General features: G+C 28.6%; 1 protein-coding gene across 1 annotated transcript in view; it reads right to left on the minus strand.

The window, feature by feature from the left end:
* The window catches only part of Ctl2 (Choline transporter-like 2), a 51,798-nt gene that overhangs the window by 29,235 nt on the left and 9,658 nt on the right, over positions 1 to 12,905 (minus strand). The gene's annotated exons all lie outside the window — the stretch shown is intronic.

Below are 12,905 nucleotides of genomic sequence, written 5' to 3' on the forward strand. Positions count from 1 at the left end.
TATCTAGTACTTAAATCTTACATATATAGTATGATAATATTGTATTATTACAAACGAAGAAACCAGATTTTATTTTTATTTCGTAATTATTATCGTACACAAAATGACCTTGTGCAAATTTCTAACTGTATCGGTAACAAACAATTTTAATACAAAACAGTGTTATTAACTTACTATACACTTTACGCTTAAAAGTATGTGTCTTTAAAGAATTAATTTTTAGTATAATTGCTTATCATTATAATTGAATTTATAAGTGTACAAAACAATATGTGTTATTGCTTGTTAAACAAATCGAGTTAAATCGACAAAACACATTTTTGTTTTGACATTATAATTTCATATTTTATAGATAACTGTGTATGTCTTTCGGTGCATCAAACACTATCTTGAATGTATACAATTGGTATATCATTATCAGCTCAAAATGTATTGACGGACTTCTATGTGGAATATTAAGTTACCGTAAGTTAAGCCTCTGGCGTAGTGAATAACCTAATACTTTGAACACTATTGACATATTTTATCAAATTCTAAAGAGCATTAAATTTTTTTTTTATATACCTACGTGATAAGTATTTGTTGCTATTCACGTTCATATATTTATATAATTTAAATAAAATCATGAAGAGTGCACTTAGTTATACATTTTATATAAATGAAAATCTAAAAAAAGACAAATTCGAGGATGACGTTCCAAATGTATAAAATATCATTCGTAGATGCGACCGAAAACACGGTCAAAAACTTTAAACTACTGTCACAGGATGTTTATCCGCCTTCATACAACACGAGAATCGGACAATTACGTTGAAACACGACTGTATTAAATATACTTGTTATTGTGATAATAAATATAGGTATCTTGCACATGCTGCATACCACCTCCGAGTAAACGTTATTAGAAGTTCTTCATACTTACCAACACCGTTCACCGGCAACTCGAAATATACTTATACGTACCTACGTATTATATGTTTTTTCGCCCATTATTTACATACGTGGTGCACTCGATTATCGTTTTGTTTCTTGGACGACGAATAAACGCGTGTATAATAGTAAACGGTTATTATAATGCACCAATAACGTATGCAGTGTGCACCATTTGAACATCATCACGATATACCTAAATAATTATAATAGCTTCGTTATAACCAGAGATTGAGAGAGCTTATGTAATATGCTGAACTACTAATTAGTAAATTAGCTGTATTGTTTTCTAACCTACATAGTACCTATGCACCTGAAGAGAACAACTCTACGTGGCCATATTATGTTAAACATAAAATATTATAGGACTGATGTGAATTGAGTGTAAACATAAGTTGAACTATATGTATAAATTGCAAACATTAGGCAATTTTATGTTTTGAATCACTACTGCTAATTAACCACGGATTTTGTGATAAAAAATTACGCACCCCCCCCCCCCCCCCTAGACAAGGTTTAAGGTTTTGGATAAGGACCCCCTTCTGTATATAAAAACTCCGTTTCTTCCGGTATATTAATTCATATAATACATGCATTTAATAATTTCGTATTCGTCCGCATATAGGCATACAAATTACAATAATATCTAATGTGACACGGTGGACCCTTCGAAAAATTAAAAAGAATACAACGCTGTGGCAAGTTGTTTTCCTTATTATTTACAATTTCATTGTATAACGCACGACGAGATAATATGATACGTCTGTTATTTTATTACAAAGGATAAGATTGTACGGATGGTTTGAGTGAGCATATATTATAGTAAGTTGTAGGTACTCCGTATAATATATACCTACTGCACAAATATATAATAGGTAAGGTGTACTTGTGTAACCGGGAAGCGACCTTTAATATTATTATTATTATATGTTGTTTTGGTGTTGGGGAAGATTTTTTTTGTGTGACATTGATATTACCTGTTGAGGGGTCGAAATAAAATACTTACGGCCCTCACCCTATATAATATTGTACTATGCACGTACAATAATATAATATATAGAACACTCTTGAAATCGTCTTATAAAGAGGCTGTCGGCGGTGAACAATTGAACTTCGATTGTGTTTAATAATTATATTATGATAACATGTGGCTCGACTATAAGCGATCGTGTAGTTATAATAATCACGTCCTGGGGTAAATATACCATGTATAGGGGTGTAGCGGAGCTTGAGATAGTATCTATATATTTTCTTTAATTTTTTCGTTAAGTAAACTATCTATCCCTTCACACCATCTTAAAATATATTTTATACATTTACTGTATATCATTTTTTAGAACTCAAAACGAAATGAAGTAATTGATTTACATAAAATCCTATGATATATTATGACTTATTGGTTATTATATAGAAGTGCACATATTTTGTGTGCCTTCTTACAATCTTACATGCACCATTACACTACTCTTGAACGCCATGCATTTGCAGGTTTAATGTGAAAAAGATATAATATTTATATAGTTTACTATAATATTTATGATGTTTTAATGCAAACGTAAATCGTCGCATAAAGTGAACATCTAAAAACTTAATTTTAACCTAATAAGTAATAATATATATATTATTTTCTGAATATTATGTAGGTACTAACTACAATAACGTATAATATAATAACAGGTTTTTCTATCCCGTTACATTTTGGTTGGTATGATAAATATAATATTTTGTAAAACGGTAAAAATAATTCTGGGATGACAAAATTTTAGTGATAAATAAAACCATAATTTGAAGACCTCAAACGATTAGTGAGGTCTTTGATTTCAACAAATTTATAAAAAAAACCATAAACATTTTTCATAGATTTTATAGCTATACCACGCAAAAAGTTTTAAAATATTGAAAAATGAATTATTTATATTGGTTTCCATAGTCGAAATTATGTTGGTTAATACACATACAAAAATATATTTTAAAATGTTAAGACATTTTTCAACAACTTATGTGTTATGAATTATTATTAGACAAAAGATCAATTGCTAATTGTATTATTAAAAACAAAAACAAAAATTATTTAATTTTTCTTGTAATACCCCATTAAAAAAAAAGAAAAAATTTTACCATCATTTTGCAAGAACATTATTAGTGGCAATTGAAATTATAAGATGAAATTAGTCTGAATTTCTATGTACGTGTGTATTACTTTATTAAATGATTTGTAGATTTTTTCATTTTGAAGAACTTAAAACGTGTTCATCTTTTCAAATTCTTGAATATATTTTAAGGTAAATGCATATTTTAAAATATTTTACCAATATATATTTTGTATTTTTGTATTTACCAATGAATAGACATATTGATAATAATCATTATTCTGTTCAAATCCGATCTTTTATAAATCGTAATAAAGGATGTGATATAAGATAAAGTAGATAGCGAATTTTGAAATCACCATAATATCGACTTGCAGTCTATTACTCTATATAGTAGTGTCTATAGTTCTTCTCGTTCGTTGGTACTAATTTAGTACTTGTATTGCTATTACCTATCTACCTACTTATATAATTAAAGTTTTAAAAATTAATGTTAAATATAAAATATTATGTTGAATAATTCATGTTTTTAATAAAGTGGCAAAAATAACATCATAAATATGTATATCAATACATACATAATATTTACATATTTTGAATTTTTATTATATACAATTCACTCCATGATTACTTATAATTTATATGGTCGCAGAGCGGATGACGATATGTTTATAATTTCAGTTATTCTTGAAAACTATTATATTATTTATAATATAGGAACCCTTTAACTAGGTTGCTATTTCCCGCCGCTTTCGCTTCGACTGAATTATTCAGTAGTTTTATTTTGATGAGTGAGAAAGCTAATAAGCTAATCAATCGTGTTTCATTAATACATCGTATCGATAAGTATTAATACTAAGTTTCAAGTAAGTTTAATAACACAAATATTATTTCTCTCTCTCTCTCTCTCACACACACACACACACACACTAATATAAAATGGATTAAAATTGTAGCATTTGTAGCACATAATCACATATGAGACTATGATAAATAAATCATACTGTACACCCCCTCTCACACATATACAGATAACATATAATATATGTGATAAACAATATACATAGCTAACATTATGGTAAATGTTTGATGATCGAAAAATAGTTCAAGGAAACTTTTTTGTCGAAACTATAAACGATTTCGGAGGCTCTTTTTACACCTTCTTCCGTACACGTATGTCATACGTGTATAACAATATAGAGGTACCTATAAAGGTAATTTAATGTTATATATGAGTACTTACTGAGATTAAGAGACAAAAATCATTATTCCACTCTTCGGCAATTGCAACCGTTTTACACAGCAAAATGAGTCATCTATCATAATATTATATAATATATACCACGATAATCGTTATCGTTTTCGGAATTATAATATGATATTAATTATTTTTATTTGATTTTTTTTTTCTAAAGTATAAACCTGCATGAGCAATAACAATACGTATACTGCTTACACGTCATTATAGTACGACGAAATAAATTACGAATATTATCAGTTACGGCATTTAATATCTATATAGCGCACCAGCGTGGCTGGTTAATGTCACCCAGGGGCGTAATTAAGGGGGGGATGAGGGGGATATACCCCCCCCCAGAGCCTATATAATGTGTATATTTATAATATATTAATTTGAAGCTTGTGGAATTATAATATGTTTTATCGTGCTGACATCACGACGAAATATATTAAATATAATTAATATCGAGAAATCTATAAATTGTTATTTAATTTAAAAGTAAATTTTAATTCTAATATATTCAAAATTTACATTTTGTAGAAATTATTATAATATTGTATAGGTACTAAATTGTGTAGAATTTTAAAGCACATTTATTAATACATTTTGTGTACATATATATTAGTTTAAGAATTTTTGATGAAATATTGTACTTGAAAATCTAAGTATTTTGTGTGGAAAAAAATGTTTATCCCCCCCTAAGACAAATTCCTAAATACGCCACTGATGTCACCTGCAGCTTGCAGGTTATACGCATTGTATATTATTTTGTATGCATTATTATATTTTGTCGGATTGCATGCGACGATGAAAAACGCCCCGCACTAAATAATATAATATTTTAGTATAGATGGTATTGTATATTTCGGTTTATAGTATAATAATAATTATTATATTATGGTGTAAATAACGGAAACTGTAGGTTGGTATTATTATTGTGTGCTTTTTATATAATATTTTATTAGAGATACGCTGTGTTGACACATCATATTATACGGATTACGAGAAGAAGAAAAGGGTTTGAATAAAAGCAGACGGCCGCGACGAACGGATCTTGCTGTAATGCTGCAGAGTACAAAAGATAAATATATAATATTATATATTGTATTACGAAGTGCATATTTCCACGAATAAAAGCAGGTAAACATTATTATAGTACAGCAACTGGGCAACGTGTGTATCCGAGTCGTTTGGTTTTTTTAAACGTTATTAAATATCGTGGTTTTTAGCCATAATTTCAGTACCTCTTGGTCAAGATGATATTATGATACGTCTTACTGATGCTTTCAAGGCCATTATATTATTATGCACATCAAATATTGTATCTCGGCCAGCGTTTAAGTTGAGAAATGTAAATCTGCTAGTGTTCCACAACTCGAATAAACCCCGTAAATAAACTATGAATTAAAATGCACAAAATGTAGTTCAGAATTTAAATATAAAAAATCTAAAATCTAATACAACCATTAAAGTTAGATATTTTACACGCAATGAGAAATGGACGACGATTAAATTAATTAAGTTTTTAAATTGTTATATTAAATTGTCTTTTTTTATATATGTTGAAATTATACTTATCGCTATATGCTAACTGCTAAGTATAAAAAATTTCAGTGAAGTATTAACAGATGAGGAGAAGGATTGAGGTAACATGTCGAAGTCAATTCATATATATTCATATATATTCATATGGCCATTCACCTTAACTTTGGGAGCCGCAAATTTATAAAGTTAATTCGAAGCGAGTCACACATCATAAAGCAATGTTTATAAAATAAAGATACATTTTGCATTTTAAAACAAATGAAGGAACATTTACTTTTAATTTTAGTCTAAGTTTTGTTCAAGAGCCTCACGAAATTGATTTAAGAGCCGCATGCAGCTCGCGAGCCTCGTTGTGGCAACCCCTGCCATATACATTATTCATTATTATAATTTACATAACATCTCAATAGTCTTATAACTTTTATCATAAATTAATACATTTAAATATCTTAAATGTTTATATTATGCGATTTCCTCAATCAGTAAATTGTACATCTTTAGTCCATCGACAAATCTGAGTATGTCACCAGCAATACCAGAGTGCTATAAAACGGTTAGGTTAGGTTGTTCTACAGTGTTCTAAGTGTTCCACAAAAATTAGACGATAAGATGGAATCGACTGAGTATGACGATGTGATGCATATAAATATAGTATATTGCTACGGATTGACGTTGTAGACTGCAAAAAAACTGACAAAATACGACCCAACGACGGCGGTGCGTTGAAGTCGAAATAAAAAACACGGAAAAATAATACTCACTCGAGCTCCGAGCGTAGGTTTAAGATATACGTACTATAATAATATAATAAATATAACACATCTACGGAGTTATCTACCTACGTCACATAATCCGAATCACGTAAGAATAATAAATACATAATATATGGTAGATATAGTTAGTGGGCGTTCAATCACCCAAAAGCGCAAAACGACATTTATTTTTCATTCGAAGTCAAGTTTTTAAACAATAGTACACTCAGTAAATCCAACGTAATAATATATTATTATTCTTTCTTACAAAAATTCAGACGTTCACTGATTTCATAATAATCAAAAAGCAAGGGAATGTGACTCTTACGACTTTTTTCATTATTCAGCAAACTCGTATGGAATGGGTTTTTAATCTTTTTCAAAATATATTATATTAGCTTTAAATAGCTATACATATAGAGATACCAAATTACTATTCATATTTAGAAATTATATACATTAGTATAATAAAGTACAATTTCAAAAGCAATTTAATTCATATTTTTGTCGAACGCGATAATGAATCTTTAAAAATGAAGAGTGTAAAAATTAAAAATGTTCATTGGTATATACTGTATACCATACAAATGTTATTAACTTAAATATTTTGTTTTTAATCATAATTAATAAGACAAAGATAGTATTTAATGTTTGCGTGATAGTATATAGCATTCGAAGATTTGCTATTTTATCACAACAAAATTAATGTAAATAAAAAAATTAAAACATTTTTTTTAGGAAATCTTAATTTAAAAATTATACACACGCTAAGTAACGATAATAAACAGTTTTCAAAAAGATTAGAAGACCACTGCGCAGTTCGCCGACAGAAGTGAAGAATAAAAAAAAAAAATGTTAAAAAATTATATTTTTTATTCCGATAGTTTTTAGTCTTGGAAGTAAAATAAATATAAATATATTATTATTTATCATAATAACATGAGATACTTTTATTATTATCATCAATTCATCAAATTGCCATAAATATGACCTCGTTAGCTCCACGGGCTGCTACGAAATCAGTAAAATGTATTGTAGGTACGCATTGTACGCACAACCTTCCGAAGTTCCGACGATGCTACGGCCGTTGTGATTCATCATATCCTCGGAAATTTCCAGGCATCACTCGTATATATTATTACAATTAATATACCAATATATGTACACGAGGACATGCAATATTAAATAATGTACTAGATGATTCACACTAAGCAAGTTTATTTCCTTTTTTCTTCCATAATGTATAGTTATTTTAATGCACCTGGAATTTTCAAATATAGCATACAATTTGAATATAATTTCAAATAAGTAGTTGAAATTTTTTGTATAACAAAAACTAAATACAAATATAAAACAACATTCAAATATGGCCTCATAACCCACTGCCTAGGTCTAAAACGGTTAACGGATATACTAAAGTATCGCCTTCAAATAAGACACACATTCACGCAACACAGAATCACATTATAGCCAAAAATAATCCACCTATACATAAAAAATATTTTGTTTAGCGGATTATACTACTAAGAATATCTTTCTAACAGAATATCAAAACGCATAACACATAATAAAGGTAATCAAAACTTAGGAGAATCATTACAACCGGACATTTAATCAAAAATAAATAGGTACTATCAATTTTTTGAAGAAAATTAAATTATACAACTTAATATGAGTTAATTATATATTTTAAAATATATTATAAATACAATTTTCAACTAATGACGTTAGATATCGTTGTTATCGGGCAAATGTAAAAAAAGTAAAAAAAATAAATTATAATAATATATAATTTATTTATTATCATTACTTTATTGTTGATTGTTAAATATTAAAAGTTGAGACAAAATAATAAAATTATTATTGCCTAAATTAATAGTTTTTTTTTATATTTAATTATCGGCGAGAAAAAAGTTATCAAATTACTATCATGTTATTATTTTTTATATATAACTGTCAAGGAAAAAATTGATCGTAGAACTATTGTAATCTTTAATTTTTTCTTACAAACAGACGAACAAAAAATATCGAATTATACAATTATTATTATTAACTATGATACACTATACATTATGAGTTTTCTTTTCTTTCCCAAGATATATGTTAATATACAGAATACAGACACTCGGCGAACAAAGAATAATATGCTTACTTACGGTACAATGCTGTGGACGAGGAAGTATATTTTATACATGTTTTATAATACTTCTATTTCGTAAAAAATAATAAATAATAATAGGTTTATAGTTCATAGTATACAGTACATACACATAGTAAGGTACAACGTATATAGTTTTCGTTCTTACGTGACATCCTGCCTAAACATCAAAATCTATCACGAAAAATTCGATGAAAGCACGACAACGTTGTTCATCGTCGTGAAAATATAATAATAATGTACCTATACAATATTATTATAGCTTTGATGTAAGCTACCAACATATATACAATATACTGTCTACGAAAATTTTTTCAGATAATTCGTCAACATAATCAATAGCGTAATAATGGGTGGTATAATCTTTTTTGAAAAACTATGATATCGGAAAGAAGGTACTAGGTTATATTCTATATGGTAGACGACAAATTTACGATATACTATTATAGTAATGACGTATTATTATTGAATATAGACGTAAATAACAATATATATTACGGTGACCTCGTATGATTGCAATATCACGTTGAATGTGAAATAATAATAATAGTATTTCGAAACTCGAATAACACGTCTTTGATATAAAATAAAAACTTTTTATCGTTCTCGTTGTTCGAAAATCGCAGCTGGATTGGCCTTTATGTTTAATTACTCGTGAATAAATGTCATTAAAGCTACAGCTAATGAAAAACAATTATTCCATCGTAATCGTACACATACATAAACAAAAAAAGGTCATCAAATCAAAAACGACATTATAACGCCATTATACCTGTTATAATGATATATATGTCAAATAGGTCCCGACGCTGTATCTATTTGAAAAGACAAAAGGTAGCATATCTAAAAGGTCAGCACGTTTTAACATATTATTCATTTTTACGAAAAATGAAAATGAAAAAAGCTAATAAGATTAAAATGTGCTGAAATGTATATTAATACAATATAAAGATGTTACTAATTCTATACGTGACTGTAACTTGGAATTTCAATTAAATATTAAAACAATAAACCAATAATGTATAACATGAAAAGTTAGTTTTAGTCAACTTATGTGAACATTAATGAAAAAAAAATGTAGTTATTAGTTAGTTTTTATTGCATACTATCATATCTATTGAAACTACCTAGCTGTTAAATATAAAGTTACGACATTAATAAATAATTCATTCACAGTGACGTTGACAATAATTGATTGAAATACATAAAAATAAGTGATTACTTTATAAATCTTTAAATTATATTATATGTTAATAGTAAAATGAATAGATTAATATAATTTCGGCATGCATATTAATATCGGACGAAAATAAAAATACATTTTACAATCGGGATCATTTGAATGTCCGGGCTTTTCCAATATCTATAATGTATCAGAATACTCGTGAAATCTCGTAGCTAAGTATATTAGTTATTGTTTTTTATAATTTGGTACATATACTTGAAACTAATGAAACTGTTGTGTTGAAGCCACACACGTCTCGCAGACACTATATTAATGCAACAAATAGGCTATATTTTCGACACAATGAACTTGCCGTGCAACGCATTATGTATTTATGTCCAATATTATAATCTACTATATCTACTACTACTACTGCTATTCAACGATTAGTATCTAATGTAAGTGTGAAAAATAAAAATGAAAACTTCGTTTCCTCGAAACAATGAAACGACGAAAAACCCAACGAATCACCCGAACATCCTGCAGGCACAGGACCCCGCCAGTCCGCCACAACTATCAAAATATACGATATAATAATACATTATAATGTAAACATCACGGTAATAATACGACATTCCGTCCGGAACGAGGAAACCGATTTCACGCGGTCCATCGTCGTCGTAGTCGGGTTGAATAATCTCCGCGAGCGGTGGCGGCGGCACTGTGCTCTCTTCTAATCGCCCGTCCTTAGAATAAGTCTCCGATTTATTTTCGTTATTGTTATAAGTAACCTCACACACGCACACACACGCACGCACGCATATACAACAATAATTATCCTTGGATGTGATTGTGTCCCTGTGCACACAAAACAGTATGAAGGAAACGACGGCGCAGCACGTTCAATTCTATGCACTGCGGTAGGCTCTGCACATAATATGCGTACCTATATACTTACGACCATAATAGTATAACACGACTAAGTTACTATGTATTATATCATACAATATATTTATTCGGTACACTCCTTCACACACTTCTATGAAACGGACAAATGAGAAGCTGGGGTATCAAATATCATGTTGGAAGCTCTCCATCCACATACGATAAGTCACATGATGATTTTTTTAATTAAAACCAATCTTATTAATAGCTTATAATCTGTTCTTGTTTATATAATATGTAAATAATGCACTCTTAAAAATTGTTAACCTTAAACTCCTTATATGCCAATGACCAAAGACGTCGAGGCTCATTTATTTAAATTAAATATATATGTATATATAGTATATTGCTTTCGATAAATTGCCAAACGATATTATCATAAGCATTTAGATTTATACTAAAAGAAGTTCTTCAACAATATTCAATATTTTTGGATACCTACTTACATTTATATCGCCGATTACAGTTTGCGAATAGTATGTTTAGCTATAGCTTTTCCAAAATACCGTACATCATTTTCACACCAGCAGCCGATTATACTGAGATTACCGATAAAAAACATTCAGTTCATTTATCTGTTATAATAAAACAATACTACCTATATTATAATATTAGCGTCGTGTTTGAACCGTAATCATAACATATACAATACACAATTATTGCGTACGCACTGTGTAGTCACTAATTATTACAACTCGACGACGACGGACAGCGTGTGCTCACCGTAATAAATTATACTCTCGTCCAAATTCTTCGAAAACGACATTATTTCATTGTTATAATTATTGAAGTACACGTTATTATATACTATGCAAACAGATAGTAAAAATTGCGAAAACATACATAAAAAAATATAATATAATAATAAAAATATTTAAAACATTTAAATATATCTGCGGAACAAAAAAAAAAATTGATATAAAATATATTATAATCAATAAATAAAAATATTTTAAATCTACCGATGATGGTCTAAGCAGATATTGACCTTTTCCATTCTTTATAATTACAATTAATTATTAAGTTATATTCAATATTTTCTGCAGTGGAGTTATGACGCCTTATCTCTTTGCGTTAATACATATTTTTGTAAATTTAAAATGATTGTCAAATATTAACTGGAGTTGTTGGAGCATACTTATATAGCATATAATTTTGTCTTGGTAAATTTAATCAGGCTTAATCACTTCACCAAATGCTTTATTAATTTTGCGTAATACTTTTGGCCTTTAGGCTAGTGTTTTTAGAAAAAAAATTTTTTGTTTCAAAAATTGCACTTTTACGTTTATAATTTATTCTAATTTAATATTTATTAATTAGAAAAACCTCTAAACATCTTAATCTCTTTATCCTAAAAGTGAATTATCACCCCAACCTACCAGTGACTATAATATAGTCAGTACAATTTTCATGGATATACATTTGCAATTGTATTCAAATATTGTAAGTACGATCATTTACATACAAAATAACATTTTTTTAGTAAATTATAATTAGTATGATTTGTAAAGATTATTAACAACAATCCAAAAATGTGAAATGTACGGTCACCCATCATTCTCTATACATTAATATTATTATTTCATATATCACTTGGAAATTCGAAGCGACACGCGTCGCTTGAAATTATAGTTGGTATGTCATCGGATCACGTAAAATATTTCTGTCCCATTGTTATTACATTTTAATTATATCACATTATGTCACACCACTCACACCGTTTACAGCGGGGACACGTGCAAGCAAATATATACATTTAGATGGTGACTGATTTACGAACCAGTATGCGTTAAAGTTTCCACGGGTGATTTGATTCTATCGGTTTTACTTATACGAGTCATTACATTTTAGCCTTTATATCGACTCAACATTGTTTTATGCTGCTCGCGTTCATACATTATCGTTTCAAATCGGATAGGTAGTATCCTCGTCGTAGTTACGAGCTTGATCGATACATTTTCAGGGATTTACTATAAAGCATTACGCAATGTGCGTGTTTTAAGGTAATTATTATTAAGATTTACATCATATAGCTATTGTAGCATCGTAAAAAATAAAAACTCAATGCAATTTATTAACG

Source organism: Diuraphis noxia, unplaced genomic scaffold (assembly GCF_037042655.1).
Source record: "Diuraphis noxia isolate RWA-SAM2 unplaced genomic scaffold, SU_Dnox_SAM2 contig0004, whole genome shotgun sequence".
NCBI lineage: Eukaryota > Metazoa > Arthropoda > Insecta > Hemiptera > Aphididae > Diuraphis > Diuraphis noxia.